This window comes from Podarcis bocagei (assembly GCF_964188305.1).
Source record: "Podarcis bocagei genome assembly, chromosome: 7".
In the NCBI taxonomy this organism is placed as follows: Eukaryota; Metazoa; Chordata; class Lepidosauria; order Squamata; family Lacertidae; genus Podarcis; species Podarcis bocagei.
This window is the reverse complement of record NC_138132.1, coordinates 62,746,155-62,766,477: the sequence shown is the minus strand read 5'-3', so window position 1 is coordinate 62,766,477 and position 20,323 is coordinate 62,746,155. Positions and strand designations below refer to the sequence as shown.

At 39.2% G+C, this 20,323-nt stretch overlaps 1 protein-coding gene across 4 annotated transcripts in view; it reads right to left on the bottom strand.

Annotated features, from left to right (window-relative positions):
* The window catches only part of ZNF536 (zinc finger protein 536), a 556,339-nt gene that overhangs the window by 318,143 nt on the left and 217,873 nt on the right, over positions 1-20,323 (bottom strand). The window contains exon 1 of one of the 4 annotated variants that reach the window (XM_081201108.1): positions 9,933-10,063. The exons of the other annotated variants lie outside the window; for them this stretch is intronic. The gene's annotated coding sequence lies outside the window, so the exon portion shown is untranslated. Of the gene's footprint in view, positions 1-9,932; positions 10,064-20,323 lie in introns of those variants that run through there. 4 annotated transcript variants of the gene reach the window in all.

The following is a 20,323-nucleotide window of genomic DNA, read 5'->3' as shown; positions in this document are numbered from 1 at the left end:
GAGACACTTGGTAATTATTAATATATTTAGAGATCAGGCCTTTCTGACCATCATTTGGGGGAAGAAGAATGGGCTCCATCTTCCCTGTTGCCCTGGGAACTGCCTTGCACAGGGTGGCCCAGTGAGCTTCATAGCTTCCAAAAATGACTCAAAAGTTAGGAGAAAAGAATTAGAGCAAGAGAGTCAGAACAATGTAACCAAAAAACTTTGTAACGCTCAGCCCATTGCTATATGCATCCCATGGACCAGTGTTATCCAATTAAATTATCAGGAGGGTGGAGTAACCTAAATGTAACCTTTTGGTTTTCACTCCCTCTGACCCATTGGCCTATTGAGAAACATAGCCATAGGCATTATCTCAGTGTTGTTTACTTTTAAAAAATGCTTTTAAACTGTGAGTTATTTCTAGACCAAATGTATCCAGCTTTGCCTTCTATCCATTGAGTTGCATTAAAGAGCCATCTGCTATCAGAATTTTTTGCATCCATGAAGGTACTTACCGACCACAATAATAATAAAGCAGAATGGTTTAGGTAAAAGAGGCTGAGAATTAGCTCTACATGCTCTGACTTTTAGCTCTTAAAAAGACTTTTTCATCAATAGCATTTCGTAGGCATGTATTAGAGGGGAGGAATCTTAGCTACACAACTGCTGTTCAAATCAGTGGGAGTCAGGCAACCAAAAACGAATGCAGTGCTTTAAAGGAAAAACAACCGATACTTATTGCTCACATACAGTGGACACTTTTCAGACCTAAATATCTTACCCATTCTTACTGTTGTTTAGTTCCCACAGGAGGATCATTAGTTACTTTTATGGCTTTAATCACTTGCCAAATTTGACATTTCAAAACCAGGTCCCTTTCCTACCTCTGGCATTTTTAAAATGGTGTTGGGGGGGGGCAGGGAACGACACTGAAGATGGAAACCAAAAGAGTAAGCAGCCATTTCTCTCTCAACACCAACCTTCCCAATCCTCCAGATATTTTGGACCATCACTCTTGCTATCCTGACCCATTCCAATCAAGGTTTAGTCCTAGCTATGGATGGATGACCTTTATTGAGAGAAGGACAACCCTGTTGTTCGCACTGGATCTAGAAGCAGCTTTGGATGACATTGACCATACTATGCTACTCAACTAGCTCTGTGAGATGGGTATGGGGGGCACTGCTTTACAGTGGTTCCAGTCCTAGCTCCAGGGGCGGGTTCAGAGGACAGCATTGGGTGATTATTTCTCAGCCACCTGTAATTTGTGCTGCAGAGTGCCATCCTGTCCCAAATGATATTCAACATATATATGAAGCCATTAGGAGTGTCAGGGGTGAGGCATCATTAGTACACCAATATTATCCAACTCTGTTTTTCTGTGACATCTGAATCAAGAGTAGCTGGACAAACCCTGGACCGGTGCCTGGACTCATTGGTGGTATTAGAGTCTGAATCCTGGTAAGAGAAGATCGGTGGGTGGGTGGTTCCCAAGACCAGATAACTGGTCAACTGCCTACCTTGGAGAGGGTCATACTGCTCTTTGTACATGCCATATAACAGTTTTGTCATCTTCAAACTTGGCTAAAAGAACTCACTTTGCTTTTTTCTAAAATGGCACGCCATTGTATAACATGATGGTAGGGGCTCTTAGGTAAATCTGAGAGTGTATATTGAGAACGCCGTCCAAAAATGTAAAATGTAGAAGCTTTTAATAAAATAATAATAATAATAATAATAATAATAATAATAATAATAATAATAATAATAATAATAATATCTTTATTGTCATTGCCCCCTCTCGGGGACAACGAAATTACTTTTGATTGTATGCCTTCGGCGGCGGCGGGGGGGCACACATTGGAAAGTCTATCTCAAGACTTTTAAGACAAGGTGAGTCAATAAATAAAAATGAATAAACGAAAATATAGCAGTCCCGGACTCTTCATTTTACTCTGGTGCTTTCCATATTACTTGGCTAGCAAGATCCAGGGAAACTGAGGGAGCAGGGGACATAACCCTATGGCAAGTGTGAAACTGGGGTGTGCTTGGTCCGCTGGGAGCCTCTCTAAGTCACCCTGAGCTTTTTCAAAGGAGAGAAAGATATAAGTAAAACAGACAAACTGTGCTATCTAGGTTGCTAGTTAAAACTGGGTAGGATTTAGTCTATGCCTACATGATACTGATCTCCATAATGCCATGCTGTACTTTTCACGAGAGGCTGTTTTTTAGGCTCCCTCAGGATTCTAAATTTAGGGATATTTTGACTACTAATGCTTGCTTAGTTCATTATTCCCACACCATGCTGAATCTGGAGGGATTTTCATTAGAAGTATTTAATAAAATATGTGGCTTCCCACCCATTATTTACATATTTTCTTATTGGTCCTGCTCTCCTTTCCATTTTCCCCTCTTCGCACTGTAGCTGAAAACAGCATCCCACTTACTTTGGAGGAGTCCACTGAAATCAAAGGTTCTGTTCTAGAAAAAATGGGCTGTGGATTGTGGCCTCTGTGGTTTTAAATATAAAGCTACTAATAAATCCCCGAAATCCAGCAGCATAAGATACTCATTACAGGAAAACCAAAAATCTGTAGTGATGGTGTTTACATCACCACATTTTTTTATTAAAACAAGCAGTACACACAAACAAAATGGAAGAAGCGTGTTTGTTATTGGTTTTCAAATAAGCTTCCAATATGATGGTTAAAATTTGATCATAAGCTAAGGGGAAAGTTCTTTTTGCCATCTTTTTTTATTTAGGGAGGGCAAAAGAATTGTTCATATAAGTTTGAAATGTCTCATTGTCTAAAGAAAGGCAATTCATTGTTCACTTTCTGAGACACAAAGGTGCCATTGTCCTCAATCTTATTCTCTCACACCAGAATATCCTACTGTTCATTTTTTTTAAAAACCAACAACATAAATGACAACAAAAAATTCAGCTACTCTATAATCATGGATCTTTATGCTTAGCCAAATTCCTTTTTCAACTATATTAGCTTCTTGATTCCCATTACCATCTGAATAGTCCTGAAACAAAATGGCTTGTTTGCATGACCAGGAATACCCAAGATTGTTTCAAAAGCAGTTGGCTCCAGTTTATTATCCCTGTCTACAAGGAATTACAGTTGCTTCAGCCACAGATGAGCATTTGTCTTGGGACATTTTCAGGTCACTGTTTTCACAGAAGGTAATTGGGGGTACGGATCAGAATACTATGGACCAGTGATAACAGCTCAGGTAGAGGAGATAGATTAAATAATTGCTCATCTCTGAATTTAAATATGTTGAGTTAACTCCCTAGATTTATGAGTTCTTTAAATTTCTTTCTCCTACAAATAGCCTATAGTTCACCTTTAAACACATAATAAAGCTGGTGACCAAAGTGAGCTCAAGGCTTGTTGTGGCAAGAAAAATTAATATGTAAAGTGTCCAACCTCTCGTTCTTTATTCTGCTTAATCATCATCAACAACACCACCAGTATTATTTTTTTAAAAAACCACATCTGCACAGAAATACCAGTTTTACATAAGCACTGGCAGTACATAGTCTATATCCTATAACCCCATGGCATGAAGTGTTCCCACTGTCCATTCTTTTGCAAATCATTTTATGTAAGACTTAATCTTTTATCTGAGGATGTTTATGAGGGATTTGCCAGTGAACACAATAATTGCATATTTAAATATTTAGGACAAAGGACAGGATCTGATTTTATTTTATTAAGTTCTTCATATCCTATGACTATGGGAGAAAAGAGAAAAGAGCTAATTGTTGTGCAGACAAAAGGCAGACTGGTTTCCACCCTTGGTATCTCCAGACATAATATCTGAAGCAAAGGGGCTAAGCATGAGAGCTGAAAGAGTCACAGCCAGTAAGGCTCAATGATACTGGTCTATAGGGACTATTATGAAGCTGCCTAGCATGCAAATCTCAGAGGGACGCAGTACTGACCTTGGAGGGACACAGTTTTATACAGATTATTTTTCATTGTATCTTATACATTTCTGATAATATTTCGCTTGTATTTTATATTTTGAAAAAAAATATCATTTTTGAAGTAATTCATATATTAGAATTGGGGTTTTTTATGTAAGAGTGAGACTGGAGTGAGATTGGAGGTTATGTAATATACATAAAAAGTGAAAATGCACTTTATTTTAAATCTTATAGCCACATCTTAATCTTATGTTGAAAATGTATTCATTTTAGTGGTGAGCTGTGGCTGATAAAAAAAATGACCATCTGGAGTTCAATACTCCAATACAAAAAAAAAGCAAAGGAGCAAGCGAAGCAAGAAGGGTTCTTCCTGAAATACCTTTCAACACAGAAAGCAACAGAAGAGAATGAATATGACTATACTGTTGTTGAAGCTAGCACTGAAGAAGCTGAATGCGACGCTCCTACTATATATGATATAAAAGCTAAGACAAAAGTTTCACAAAACCAAGATGTTTCTGAAAAACACACAGATGAAAAAGAGGATGCCAAGAAAAGTGAGATTACTGCAGTCTGCAAACAAGGATGGTACTGTGCCTGACTTGAATTACTCTGCTAGCTGGCCTAACTATTGCAGTGACAAATTGTGACATCTTATAGTACAACTGTGTTTCCGTGCGCTGCTCTGGTTCGCCAGATGACCCGCAAGCTGTCTACGGACAAACGCCAGCTCACTCAGCCAGTAAAGCGAGATGAGCGCCGCAACCCCAGAGTCGCCCGCGACTGGACTTAACAGTCAGGGGTCGTTTTACCTTTATAATACAACATGGACCACAGCAAGTTGTCTCACATGATTTTCCCAAAGACTAAAAAAAAAAAAATACTTTCTCCTGTATATTATTATTATTACTTATTAAATTTGCATACTACTCTTCATCCAAAGATCACAGGGTAGTTCACAACATAAAAATATAAAAATGAGAACATAAAACACGTAATAAAACAAAAACAAACAAATAGTCCCCCCAAAATGCATTTAAAAGGCCATAGAATGTAAATCAACTGACCTAGTTACAGAAAAATGGTTTTCACCTGGTGCCTAAAGATATGTAATGAAGGTGCCCAGCAAACCAACACAGAAAAGACCCATTCTCATATTGCCACCTTCTGGACCTCTTGTGGAGGAGGCAAATGAGGAAGCGCTTCAGATGATGATTGCAGGGTCCCGGTTGGTTCCATAAGTGGAGAGGTGAAGAAATGTGTCATCAATGGTTGATATATTCAAGGTCAAAATCTGTGGGTTGGGGTTTTTTTGTTTTGTTTTTCTGCTGCAAGTTGTTCAACAACAACTAAAAGCTGCATCAACACTACAAGAAACAGGTTCAAAGGAGTGGAAGAACATTGGAGCAATGCTGAGAGGAATACTGACCATTTAGAAAACTATCAGTTTTGGGAAGAAACTTGAATTGTGCTTATCTAAAAGAAAAACAATTGATGGTATTAACCAGCAGAAAATTAGGCAAGAAGAACAATATTAGTGACAAATCTTGGAATGCTTGATTGCTTTGCTCAGAGTTCTTGGCATGCAAAACTTGGCATTCTGTGTTACAACTCAAAAGTTGTACAATGCTAGCAATGGATTCGTTTTTCAGTTTGTAAAATATCTAGCCCTTTTCGACCATATAATGAATGAACATTTGCGCAGATCAAGAAACAATGGCTCACTTCCTAGGAAAAGCTATCCAAAATGAGCTTATACAGCTTCTAACAGGTGCTACAAAGCAGGATGTTTTAAAAGAGACTAGGTGCCTTTATGACAGAAACTCTTCTTGGACTGCTTGAGTAGTTGGGATTACCAATTGAGAATCTGTGTGACCAGGGCTATGATAATTATCTTATTTATTCACTCTTTGTCCTCCCAACCCCTGAAGTCTATTTCTCACGTCCCTCCCAAAACCAACCCACCAGGTCATGTTCTCTTCCTTGCGTCAAATAAGCTTCTTTTTGCTGCCACTTTAAGAATGTAAGAGGGAGCTTGTTTTTAAAGGACAGGTCAAGTACAAATCAAATCTGTACTCCAGCTGCCTGCAGTTTTACTCATCTGAGTAAACTGCTCTTGAAAGCAATACGCCTTGTCATTGCTGTTGGGACAAATTACACTGGCCTTAGATTCTGATGCCTTTGTTTGAACACTTTGTGATTTTCAGCTCGTTCTGGGTGATGGTGCAGGCACAGCAAGTTGCGCAAACCAAGCTCCCCATTTTTACACAGATCAGTTAAAACTCGATGAATTAGATGGCAGCAAGAAAAATGTGTGAAAATAAAATAAATGCTTGGTTACATGGACGATTTCACAACCAGCATGCTACATTTTTTCCTTTTTTAAAAAACATTAGATTACCGCTAAAATGGTTCCAATTCAAGATCAGGAAAGATAAACACTTTTTTGATTAAAAATAAAGCGGTAGAGTAATTTGATTATAGTTAGAATCAGATACTACATTCTGGAGGAGAACAATGTCTTTGAAACTATACAACTCACCGGCTGCATAACTGTGATTTGCACATTTAAAATGATAAATTTAAGGCTATCAATAGTAAATCAATTGCAGGTAGAGCAGATAAAACTGGAATAATTCATCATATTGCTATATTGAAAACACAAAGAGGACAGAGAAATAATAGAAGGTTTTGACTTTAATTTCAAATCTGGTTTTAGGTTTTTCAAGGACAATCCTTTCTGCAAAAGTTTAACATATACGTAAAAATAATCCATCAGCACATCTGATCCAAATATACTAATGATTTTTATTGGTCAGATCTTGAAAGCAAGGTTTATTTTAATAGAGTATGCATTAATTAACCCAACATGTACTATCTTTCAGCATATCTGGCCAAGTACTTTCATTTACACATGTTTATTGTGAAATGTTTGCATTCCCAACATTTGAAGCCCACACACAGATTATTTCATTCTTTTAGAGCACTTTGCAAAAGTTAAAAGAAGTTATTGTTTTTGATTAATACGTCTTTTGGAAAAAAAACTGTTCCAAAGACCAGATGCTTAGAAGAAACACATTCTTCATTAAAACATCAGAGCTGCATTCATATGAAAATGAAGACCTTAAGCAGAAGTTAAACAGGGCTGACTTTTGATCACTAGGTATTCCACAGAGCATGAACTTTGTCCACTGTTGCACACAATTCACATAAGATTTTTTTAATTTTTAAAAAACATTTTAACAACTGATTTAATTGTATCATTTTGTATGTATACCCACAGTAGATTCACAGATATGTGGAGTGGTGTGTTACAGATGGGAGTTCTAAAGCTGTGGTTGTCATCTTTTGATTAAGAAAAGGAAATGATTTCACTAAAAAGACATTCTCTCTTGTGTTGTTTTGTTTTAACTTAGTTTGTACTTTCCACCAAACTGGACATATTTATTGAGTCTCATAAGTTACTTCACGGTTACCAACATCACTGTAATCTCAACAAACTATCTTTTTTCTTGCCAATTATCTAAATATCATAACTATAAAATATCTTAAAACATTCTCTGTAGTGTAAACATCTTAGCTACAAACTCTTAAGTGTAAACAGTATGATGCATCAGAATGATGTTAAGCGATGTTATAAAAACTGCTCTTAAAAACTAAACAAAAATGTTAAGCTTCCATCTGGCTTATGATTTTTCCACTGCAGAACTGCTGCTGTGTGCCAGTTTACTGAACCATGGCTTGCTAAAGAGATTGCTGGGGTCACAGAGAGAAAGAAAACAAAGAGGGGGACTTTAATGCTTGAGTATTTTTTCCCCTTTTCTCTTGTGTCACCCTGATACATCTCAGAAGGAATTAAGGGTACAACACAGCATATATTACATGTTAATAGTTTCAGGTTGTCTGTTGAAAGGATAAGCCTTTGCACAAAGGTGTGATTTAAGTAATTGTGGTCAACTCCTTTGTGGCAGTATACCTGTGTTGCCATAACCAAACCAAAACTACTTTTTGCTGTATGTACAGGGTTAAAAATAGACAGTAAACTGAAGATGGGGTGGGGAGGGGAGGGTAGTAACAACTCCCAGGCTCACTTTGAAATCCCTTATTTGAGTCGAAGGGAATATTAATATAGAAATCCTGAGGAGTTTTCCACTGATCCCAAAGACTAAGGGAATCCACATAGCGGATTAAACTTTTCTACAGGGAGTTGTTAGAAGCAAATGTGATGCTTAAATAGTTTCAGGCAGAGAAATTGATTATCTAATGGCCCGATCCTAAGGCTTGCTGTGCTAGGGAATAAATCCATAGGTTGGAAGGGGCTGGCTGCTGTGCCTGTGCAGAATCACAGACCATGACACTGTTTCAGCGACATTACTCAGCATGGCAGGCTACTATGCCAGTGCAAACATTTAGGACTGGTTTGCCAAGCAAGTATGTTGCAACTGTAGGGCTATAAGGAGCTCTGATTTCAAACCTGGGACTCTAGAAGCTGGACCCAGACACCTGACTTTCTGCACCGCTGCCATCTGTCAGAAGAGAGCATTGCTGAGCAGTTCCTCTGTTGCCCTACTGCAGGTGGTCAAAAAGCTACAACACCATCAGGAGTCAGGTGATGCAAAGGACCAATGGGGTTCCTCATGGCCCTTTAAAGCCTGTTGGTTTGCCTCCGGGTCTCCTGGCAGTGGAGACATGAGGATACTTGAGCCGTACTTCTCAGTTCCAAAGTAGCCACATTAACTTAGGGCCTCTTCACTAACTTTGAAGAAGGTCAGAGTGAATTATGGAAAAGAAGCATTCTCCCTACCCCATAAGATAATGGCCATGTCTGGACATAAACAATGGCTAACCATGCAGGAGTGAGCATCCATAGCATCCATTTCAATTCTCCCCACTCTTCCTGGATCCTGATGGCTCATGCCGAGAGGAAAACAAACATGATCCCCAGCTTAACATGACATCTGATCTGGGTTTGTGGTTTGCTTTGCTCCCAACAAACCACAAACTATAGCCAAGGTTTGTTCTTGATTCACTGACACTGGTTTTATGGGGCAAAATACACTATGGTCTCTGGCATGAACCTATCACTAAGCCAGGAACCATGGTTAGGTTTAGCATGAGCTGAAAGGTGCTGCGAGGAGCAAGGAGGTGGGAGCAGGTACCATTTCATTTGTGCATGGAAAGGCATTGTTTATACTTCCCTATGGGATATGAACACATTCTATGTAATCTCTAAAACCCTTTTCATATGTTACACTGGATTTGGAAAGAGGGATACAGAATTGTGTGCAGAAGTCTGCTCCCCCTCCATGTATTCAATAGACTGACTGATTAAAATATACAGGTACATCACTGTAAACATATAGAGCTCATCAATCTAGCAAGTATATCCATGTGCTTGCTTATGCCTTCAAAACTGTACCATGATGACTTTTCATTAAAACCAGGACTTCCACTGTCTCCAATGTAAGCAATTCATGTATCAAACACTCTCATTCTCTCCCACACCCACCCTACATCTTACTTAATGTGTGCCATTTCATTTCCAGATGCTCCTCACTGCAACTTACTTGGAAGTGGGGACTAGTTTGTTTCAATATCAAGCTCATAATAATGGAGTGGTTTTCACAGGGTTTCCTCCAGATTTCATGTACCACAAAATGTGCATCCATTGTGTACCAAAAGAAGAGTTTACGTGGTAGAATCTTCTTATGTCATAAGACCTGTCTGGCCACAAAATTATTTTTTTGTCTTCCAAGAGGAAGAGGAAGGATACCACTTTCATGGATCACATTTTTTCCTGTATGCAGCCTTTTAAAAGGCAGCATCTGCATAAGAAAGCTTGTTTTGTTCTCTTTTAACCAAGCAGAGGAATCATTGTACTTATGGAAATATTTATTTCTATTTACACTTTTCCAAACTCAGAATTAATGCGGGCCCCCATCGACCTCATAGGCTAAGAACACATCAGACTACACTAGTGAAACACAGTGCAATATTGTCTTACCTGGGACATATAGAAAGTTGTGGTCTTAGTAGTCTGTACACATGATCAGGAGGAAAGATGTGATCTATGAAAATCCTGGTTCAGACAAGAATTTAAAGCAGGTTGCTTAATCACTCTGCCTCAGTTTTCCCATCTGTGAAAACAGGAAAATAATGAAGTAGAATAAGCCATATAAAGAGAGGCGGCACCTGTTGCTCACTTAAGAACTTGATAACAGTTCCACTGTGATGGTAACTGTTTTCTGATCATATGACTTTCCATACTTTCAAATGAAACTAGGGCTTTTTATGACAATGAACACTGAGCACAACAAAAGAAACATTTGCCTCAGATCTTTGTTTTGGTCCATCACCATCAGGTCTGTACAACATAAGGCCGGGGGGTGGGGGTGGGCTATGACAGTCCCACCCTACAACTATCTGCAGTCCCAAACATCTACTAGTTGTAGCTTTCCCCCACCATTTTGTGAAAACATCTGCAACCTGCACAATCCAGTCAAAACAGCTGAATAGGAAGCATTAGGACCCCCTCCGCAAAATACATTTAAAGCAGTATTGTGCCACTTTAAACAGGCACCGCTTCCCTCAAAGAATCCTGGGAAGTGTAGTTGGTTAAGGTTGCTGACAGCTGTTAGAGAACTCCAGGAATTGTACCTCTGTGAGAGAAGAAGGGAACTTTCCTAACAACTCACAACAGCCTTAACAGATTATGGCTCCTGGGATTATTTGAGATTACTGTTTAAAGTGGCATGGTACTGCTTTAAATAAGTATAGTGTAGATGGGGCCTGGGTTAGAAATATTATCCACTACTGATATACTGGGATGCCATCCTAGAATTATTTAAAAGGCAAAAATGGCCCTGCTTTACATTTGCAATTGATTAAATATTATTCACACCCACACCCGTCACTGCTAATGCGGAAAATGCAGAATCAAACACACTATGAGAAGTTTTGCCACATTACCTCTACTAAAGTCAGTGTACATTATTTCAATGTTGCCCCCCAAAATATTGTTTGTGGCCAATCCAGAACCTATTTCATGAACTTCCAAAGTACCTTTTACTAATTTGTGTAGTACACGAGGTTTTCTTTTTCATAATAGATTTTAAGGTCACATTCTTGAAGATTTGCTGAGAGCAAATTTCAAACTGTGTGTTGCATTGCAATCTGTAGTTCACAATCTTAGTTAATTATATGAGCCATCCAGTCAAGGAACAAAACAACAGAAGCAGCAACACTTGACAGAACGGATCAAGATGTGTGTGTGTGTGTGTGTGTGTGTGTGTGTGTGTGTGTGTGTGTGAATATGAATATACAATTGAGAATTTGTGCTGTGTTGGTTACTTCTAAGAGCTATGTGCTATTGTTTGTACTCCTAATTGGATGACTAACTGACCGACACAGCAGAAAATTTGAATTGTATACTCACGTTGTCATTCAACTTGCTCTTTGCACAATCATTGGTTAGCGACGCAACACATCCAATCGGAACACAGCTCCACGCCATTCACACAGCCAATCATAACACAATGAATTGTAACATTTCAACAAAATCAAGAAGTATTCACTGGAGAAAATCTGCAAACGACTGTGGAATGACATCCCTGTGATCTGCTTGGAGATATGTCACCAAATGAAGAAAAGCAACATTTACAAGTATTTCAGCACTACTCTAAATAGCTGATTCCTCTGCATCATAATATGGAGAATGAAGCTTCTGCGCCTTAATTAATAGTGCAAAAGAAGACTAGGACCTAGAAAAGGCCAGGGTTCAAATCCCTACTTGGCCATGGGTGACCTTGGAAATTGGCCACTGTCTCTCAAACTAAACTACCCCACAGGGTCATTGTGGGGATTAAGTGAGGAGGGGGAAACCATATAAACCACCAGTAGGATATAAATACAAGAAATCAATCAATAACAAAGTGGCTTGTTTGTGTACTAAGAAGGATGTGAGCTGAGGCTCATTGTGCTGGGTTTGTGATTCTGTGGCTTCTTCTCTTTTCTTTTTTTAAAAATATCTCTCACAAAGCTTTGTTGGCCTCTTTCAAGACGCCTCTGGTGTGAAGCTTGACTATAACACTCCTCTGCATTAGTGCTGCCAAAGTCCTAGTTCTGGGGATGTTCTCCCAGTCTGCGTAGGCTTCTAAATGTCATGGAATGTGGCTTTAAGCAAGACAGCATGTATATGCCCACAAGGAAAGTGTACAGGTGTGTTACAGCAGTGTGTGCTATGCATGGAAATCATAATCCCATACCACTAGGTAGTAGAATTTTCCTTTAATTCTCCTTTTTAAATAGCCCTGTCTCCACAAGCCATGCTTTAAAAATGCCATTTGCACAGCAATTTATGGTGTAAGCCTAACCATGTCCTCTTTGAGGGAAGTTCTATTGAATTCACTGTGGCTAATTCCCAGCAAAGTGGGGTCCCAATTGCAACCTAAATGTTTGAGGATCTGAGCCCTTTCTACCATGCAAAGTTATCTCATTTGATCTGGGCATTTAGTTTTCAGACTAGAACACATGCCTATCATTTTTATTTCTTGCTCTGAGCTTGGGGCAAGCAAGGGAGCAGCTTTCAGTTACTTATGTCTCACCATTTTTAAGCTTTTATTATGGGTAAGGGCCTCAAGACCTGGAAGTGGCCTGGGCCTCTATGAATATTTGAAAGGTCCTGGCTGCAGACTACCTGCATGAAACTCATTCACAGACCGCACTTTGGGAATCCCTGAGCAAGTTCATAATGGTTTAGCTATTTAAGGACACACTTGGTTGGAATCAAAAACAAGCTCTTGTATTAGCCCATGATAGCCACTGCACCCTAAACCGGCCAGAGTGGGGAATTCCTCCTCCAAGTCATCGAAACTCAGAGACATGCAATAGGAGACAAACCCCAAGGATAGCAAACTTTGAAGAACCTAATCTCCTTATTCCAATAACCAAAATCTATCTATCATGTCACATATGTCCAAAGTCATTGGGTTGAGAACAAAATGTAGTTACTACAAATGAAAAAGCCTAGGAAAACTGTAAGCTCAAAGTGATGAACAAAAAACCCCTCACTTTTTGAAATGACACCAGCTAAATGGCCGCAGGACAGAGACAAACAAAGTTCTGCAAGCTGTACACCCAGAAAACAAAGGCTTCCTATTTCGGTTGCAAATAATTAGGCATAAATCTGGCTGGGTACTCCTCTTTCTTTAATCGCTAATAAAGTTTGAGCGAAGCTATTTTTTGCAGTGTTCCTTTCTGTATCACTATTGTCAGCTTCAAATCTCAAACGCAATTGGAGTTATAATTACATTTTAAAAAATAGCATTAAAATGACATTAAGGGCTGTAATTGGAACTTCTTGTCCTTATGCACAGAACTTCTAAGATTAGCACTGGGGATCCCACATATTTCACTTGGTAGATGCCATATTAGATAGCCAGATAACATATTGTATCTGGCTATCTAATATGTTAGAATATTTGTTTCAAGAATAGGCAACTACCTCCATTCTCTTAACTCCCCTGCTTCACCCCTTGGTTTCTTACATTAAAAAGAAGAGTATGCCTCTAGAATAACACTGGCTTTAGCATGAGCAATGCTAACGTTACATCAATATAAAGTAATAACACAAAGGGTGCACTGGGTGGAATGCAGACTATGAGAAGAGACTACTAAAAAAATTTTGGATGATGGGACCATAGGCTTTACAATCCTCCTCAAGCAGACAGCTCCAAAAACTATTTTTAAAGGTCATAAATTAGGTAGTCTCTTAAATGTAATTCAATCATCTACTTTTAAAGTAGCTAGATTCTATTAGTTGTCCCTTGCATTTTACAAAAACAGAGCTCCATTAACATTATTCACTTACAGTTTCCATCTATGAGTAGATATTCTGTTCAACCAGCTTTAAATAGATTCTTTCCCCCCCTCTCTTCTTCTGAAATTGCTATTAAGCATATTTTTACTGCAAGGGCAAAGTAGGCATAGGATTATGCCTGACTCCATGCAAAGGATAGATTTTCAGCAAGCAGAACCGCATTCCTATGAAGTAAAAATACTCGATATAAGCCGATTGTTTCTATCCTTGCTCAGTAAGGACTCTCCTCTGATCTTCAGAATTACACGCAGGTAGCCTAGTAAGGATGAACAGGACTGTTCTGTTACTGCACAATGCAACCAGTTTCCTCTCCTTTGAAAGTTTAGATTTAAAGAATTTAAAGTACAGTATTGCTTGGGGGTTCTCGGGGGGGGGGGTGCACATTGGCTTTGAAAAGTTATCCCATAGTCACTGGCTTCATAAAACCCCTACATACAAGCTGTAACCCCAGACTGCAATAAAATGTTGCTTCACCAATAGCAATCCTCAACTGGGAACTGACATCCCTAGTAGACTGAAGATAAAAATTAAAAATTAAACACTTGTCTCTGCACAGTCAAAATTCAATTGTTTCAATTTTGTTATCCCAAGGTTGGTACTCTGTGATAACAACCTCTGTCTAGATAAACAAAGAATTCCAGCCATACATCATCTTCTTGTTTGTCTTAAGTCAATGGGTCAAACAATGTTGTGTGAAAGCAATTAGCACACACATGTTTTGTTATGTAACAGATACAGATGGGAGAGAAATTCAATCCAATTCACTTTTAAAGGCAAACCTACCTAATCTGCACTTTCCAACCATTCAAGAACCAGAAGACAGCCACCCTTCAAAATGTGCACTTCTCTGAATTTTGCAAGGGAATTCGTCAGTCAAGCAGCATGTACCAAGATGCATATACAAGGCTAAAGTGTGCATAAAAATGCATTTAATGATTAAAAACAATATGCAGAAATGCATTATATTATGGCAAACTGCTCTGCAAAAATGGGTCTATTTGGCAAAATTACATACAAAAATGTGTATATTGGGAGAAATTTACATTGGAATGCAGATAAATTTCCATGAGAACCTTTAAAAAAGAGAAATAGAAAATGATGTGGAAATGTGGAGAACAGAACTTAAAAGTGGGGGAAAATGAGAAACTGAGAGAATCCAGTAAAGGATTGTCACAGATAAGCCTGAGCTGCATGAACAATACAAGGGGTCAAAACAGAGAATTCAACCCTCTCTCTTCTGCCATGGTCCCAACAGAATTTCCCACCCCCAGCTGCTGTTTATATCAAGAAATAAGCCTCCTTTTGTTTAAACAGCATTGGCTGCTTTTTAATGAAACATGTACACATTCCCTGCATCCACACAATCCTCAGTCAAGGAATAGCCAAGGTAGCCCCTCACCCCCCTTAACATATAGGCTGCAATCAGAATATTCTGGATTAGACACCAGTCTTACTGAAGAAATTGACATGGAACAGTCCAGCCAAAGGAGTTGGCGGCAATCCAATTTGAGCTTCCAAAAGACCAACTTCCACATTATACGCTTGTACTGAGTTGGCATGTGGTCTGGCTTCTTGGAATTGTGGGGACTGGGCAAAATGGAAGCACAGTTGTAACTGGCCCAGAAAGACACAAATTGTGAGCACTTGGGGTTCCAGTACCTGATGATATGATGGCATATTTTACCACTTATTAATTTGTACCTTAATTAAATTATTATTATTTTATGTACATGAAACACAATCATGTTCAGCTGCTCTTAAAAAATAAATAAAAAGCCTGTCTTCTCGTGGGTGGGTTGGAAAGCACTGAGTCCCCCCCCCCTTTCCATTTTGGTTCCCATTGTTTTAATTCTATATATTGCACACATGTGTTCTCACAGCGCGGCACACTTAGTTATCGGAAACATCTGGGGTGCCCATGCTGTGGAGGAGGTCAGCTCTGCTTCTACTCTAACTGCCTGTCTTTATTAATTTATTAAGCTCGGATTTGCTGGTGGTACAGTCTTGGAACACTGTTGGAGGGCATAGGTTAGATTCAGTAGCAATTCTCCCCAAGCGCAAGCATAAATAGGACTGTTTGAATTATAGGGAAAGCCTCTCGTTTCTTGAGGAACCGCAACACAAGGAATTTTAACTGACGCAGAAATACGAGCACAAGGTTTTTGAATGGCATGAGTCCGAGTGATTTGTAAAGCGATGTGAAGTGTCTGTGTGGAGACCCCACAAGTCTGATGCTTAGAAATAAAAATGTGATCAGATATGGTGGAACAAGCTCTGACATGGACTTATATTACTCAAACACTCTTGCACCTTTCTGTTTGAGTAGAATGCTAATAGTTTATTTCAACATTGCCTTCAACAGCAGAGTACTTCAGTACTGTAAAGTTTGCACAGTCCTTTCAGAAAGTTAAGTAGATGGACTCAGTTCAGTAGATCAAGGTACTATAGTTCCTCTTCCCTTTGCATCATTGTTGTGAAGTACAGTGGTACCTCGAGTTAAGTACTTAATTCGTTCCAGAGGTCCGTTCTTAACCTGAAGCACCACTTTAGCTAATGGGGCCTCCCGCTCCCGCTGCGCCGCTGGAGCACGATTTCTGTTCTTATCCTGAAGCCAAGTTCTTAACCTGAAGCACTATTTCTGGGTTAGCAGAGTCTGTAACCTGAAGCGTATGTAACCCGAGGTACCACTGTACTAACTATCCCCTTGCATTGAGTAAGATGTTTCAGCAGTGCTCTTTAGCTTTAGGCCCCCAGATGCTATTGAACTACAACTCCCATAATCTCTAGGGGATGATGGGAATTTGAGTTTACTCCACTGAATATGTGAATTACTATTTAGCTTCAGCTCTTTGCAAGAGGGTTACCAGTTTCTGTGCGTTAAACACTATCTATAGTACACAATGCATTAAATCACTTAAGGGGAGTGCCCTACTTCAAGAGAAAAAAATGGGAATGTTAAGTACTGTCAATAGAATAGAACCACTGCAAATGTTGAATGCTTTGAACATGGTCTTTAAAACAAAACGAAACAAAACCTAGTTTTCAGCTTAATCCTGTTGCTTTTAAAAGGTTTGAGTTTCAAGAGCCTGCCCTGGCTACAAAGACAAAGGCAGTAATGTAAAAAGTTACGCAAAGTCCCCTCTTTTGGAAACAATTTGTCTGTACATAAAAAAGAGAGGGAGATGGAATTAAGCCGTAAATACTCTAGGTATAAACACAAACAGCTTTATTGCAGGTTTTTCCAGAACTCCCAAAGACTCCCAAGACTGATTCAGGGAATAATTATGGTATGGAAACGTCATGCAATTTTTGTCACTGATCTTTTCCATGCAAAGTCAGTTTCCATGTGTATTCAATTCAAGGTTCAAAATTGAAGACTTATGTGGGGGGGGAGGGAAAAAAATCATAAGTGAAAAATGGAAAACATTGCCATGGGGCACAACCCAATTCCCATATGAAATGCTGATCAACTAATCATAACAGCACTAAGCAAAAAGTTATTATACAATTAGTTGCTGGTAGCCTACAAAGGGGGCAATCAATTCACTCATCAATTGAGCTGGCCCACAGGCTTCTTCATGGTCCAGAGAAGATCACTGATGAATGTTAGGGCCCAAATGACATATTTAACACAAATGTAGTCCAACAGTCCCTTCAGAATATATATTTGAAAGCTTCAAATGGGCACAGTTCCCCCTAAGGACACAACTTCTATGACCCCACCCTCAGATATCAGCTTTCTGAGGACCCTATCCACCAAGACCATCACTATCAGATGCAGTGTAGCGAACGTGAGATTTAAAGTTATATCAAATGACGTGAACACCTCAACACACACACACACCCCATTTTTAATGTGATGCCACAAAGCCTGAGTTTACATCTACTAAGGATGTAGGATCTGACCCTCTGAGCCCTCATGTCTCCTGACTTGATTTAAAACAAACTAAAAACACTGTAGATTGCCCGTTGTGTGTTTATTGTATGCAACATCACAACTGAAATGTTCTCTGCTGGTTTTGTTTCTGTTGAACTTGTTTCTGTTGTTGTAAAAGAACTATCAGACCACTATTCCACATGCTGCTCTTGTTGTTTTTATTAATAATAATTGATGCTATTAATAATGATTCAATTTGCATCCACCCTTCCTCCCGGAGACCTGGTTTGCACCATGAAGTTTACAATCTGAGGTTTTGTTGTTGTTGTTGCTTTAAATCAACTTTGTAGTTCCAAGAGCCAAGATCCACCAAAACCTTAAACGTCAGAAGCATTACTTTGCTCTTGCTTTGCAAAAGTAAAATTTAACTTAACCATTTTGAGTGCTTAATTTAATCTACAAAGCCATTTTTCTTTTCTGCTCCAGCACAGAATACGTTGTGGGAAGGATGATTTGCCCTATTAATCTAAAGTTGATTTTTCTCTCCAGGATTATGGAGAATATGGACCGCTTTCCTTCTCTGTGAGACAAATTTGACTTTCCTTCCAAATTCTCTCCTGTATTAACAGCATTCGTATGGAACACCATAGATGCAAGAAAGGTTGAAATAGACTTCTTAGTGCCATGTTTTAAAACACCCACAGCCGACATCCTCCCCACCTTGGGAACAGGTTGGAATGAAAACACATCTGTGACCCAAACTGTGTGCAAATTTTCTCCAATGTTTTATTTTGTTAGCGAGTACAATTGTGAGGGATGACATTTGAGGTGGGAAACTAGGAAGAATATATTTTTAGGAACATAGGAATTTGCCATATAGAGAATCAGACACTTGGTCCCATCTACGTGGCTCAGTACTGACCACACTGGCTGGCAGCAGCTCCCTGGTGTTTCAGACAGGAAGGAATCCCAGCCCTACTTAGAGATGCCAGGGATTGAAATGGGACCTTCTGCATTCAGAGCTCTACCATTGTCCACTGGCCCTTCCCCTCTGATGGATTTTCTACTAAAAAAAAGAACAAAATAGCCCCCAAACTCTCTTTTCCCCATCCGCAGGAGAGAAAAGCAGTTGGGGGAATGTTCTTAGTGGAAAAGCTACTAAAATCCTCCTTCCCATCTCCCCATTCCACTCTAGAGCCTTTCATGGCTGCATTTTGCAATAAAACACAATGTCGGAGACAAACTACATGCAACTGAGTGTCATGTATAATTTGTGGTTTGGTGAGGAATGCAGAGCACCCAAAGAGCAACACTACGGTGTTGATACAGGCTGCAAGGGAGGAGTATAAGTGGGACATGGGAATTTGGCTTGCCCTTAACAACCTTGGACAACTTTCCCGTGAGCTTGGAAGGCTTGCAATTCCAGGCAGTTGTCTAAAAACGATACAAGTTTGGAGTGCCGATAGCCCCCCCCCCCCGACTATTTTACATCCTATGCTGAAATCTAAACCTAACTCATTACTATTATTTATTAAATTTATTAGTTCCTTTTTTGCCATGGCAACTCAAAACGACTTACAATATTTTAAGCAAAAAAAGATATACATACATACATTAAAATAAGCATTTACAAAACAACAATCTGCCATTCTATGCTCAATTAAATACTTTTGGTCACTGTGGGATTTTCTTTTGAACAAGAATCTGCTGCAAATCTAAGACATGTTTCTTACCAGTTGAATTTTAAAGGAAATATGGGCTATAAACAGGAGCACTACAATGTAGAGTAGGTGGGGGGGTCACACTTGAACCTATCACTGTGTACAAAACCAAAAGTTTCAATGGTGTGATTGAGCAGGACAAATATGAAACTATGGAAAACACATTGGCAAAAAAGCAGAGTGGCATGGCATGTGTTTTCACACCCAAATACACATATGGTGTGCTTTGGAGCTTGCATCACAAGGAGGCGTGTGAACCCTCAGATGCAAAACATGTGTGTTGGACCAATTAATCGTTCTCACCATTAAAAAAACACATTTTTTCAAGCCTGGGTTAAAAAATACATTTGGGGGTTGCACTGAAAGGTTTTCTATTCTTCAAGAAGGAAATGCCCTACAAACAATCAAATATTAACCAAATTTCTCTAATTAGATGGAAAATGCCCTCATCAACGAAAGAAGCCAATTTAATTCAGTAGCTCAAAACTAATGCTGTATGATGCAGCCAGCTTATAACTTCTGGAGCATATTAGCTTCATCAACACCCCAGATGTTGCACGGGAAAGATAGTTCTCATTCTCAAGCATGTGGCAAGTGGTAAATTTAGAAAACTCCCAATTAATTCAGGAGGCTTCCACTGCAGATCAAGTTTCTGGGATTTCTTTGCACAATACACAAGTGATGTGTGGGGAACCAGAACAAATACAAAGACTGGGGCCCATCCAGACTGGTGTTTCATTTACAGTTGCATTCTTCAGGCATAGTACATTGGTGATTAATTTATTCTGCTTTAGTCTGTTCCTTGATGGTGCCCCCAACCCTCCACACTATTGGTGTTCAGAGAGGTTACAGAGGAACAAAAGTGGGGTCAAAAATAAACTAGAACATTTGTGATTAAAAAATAATAAGAATTGGGATTT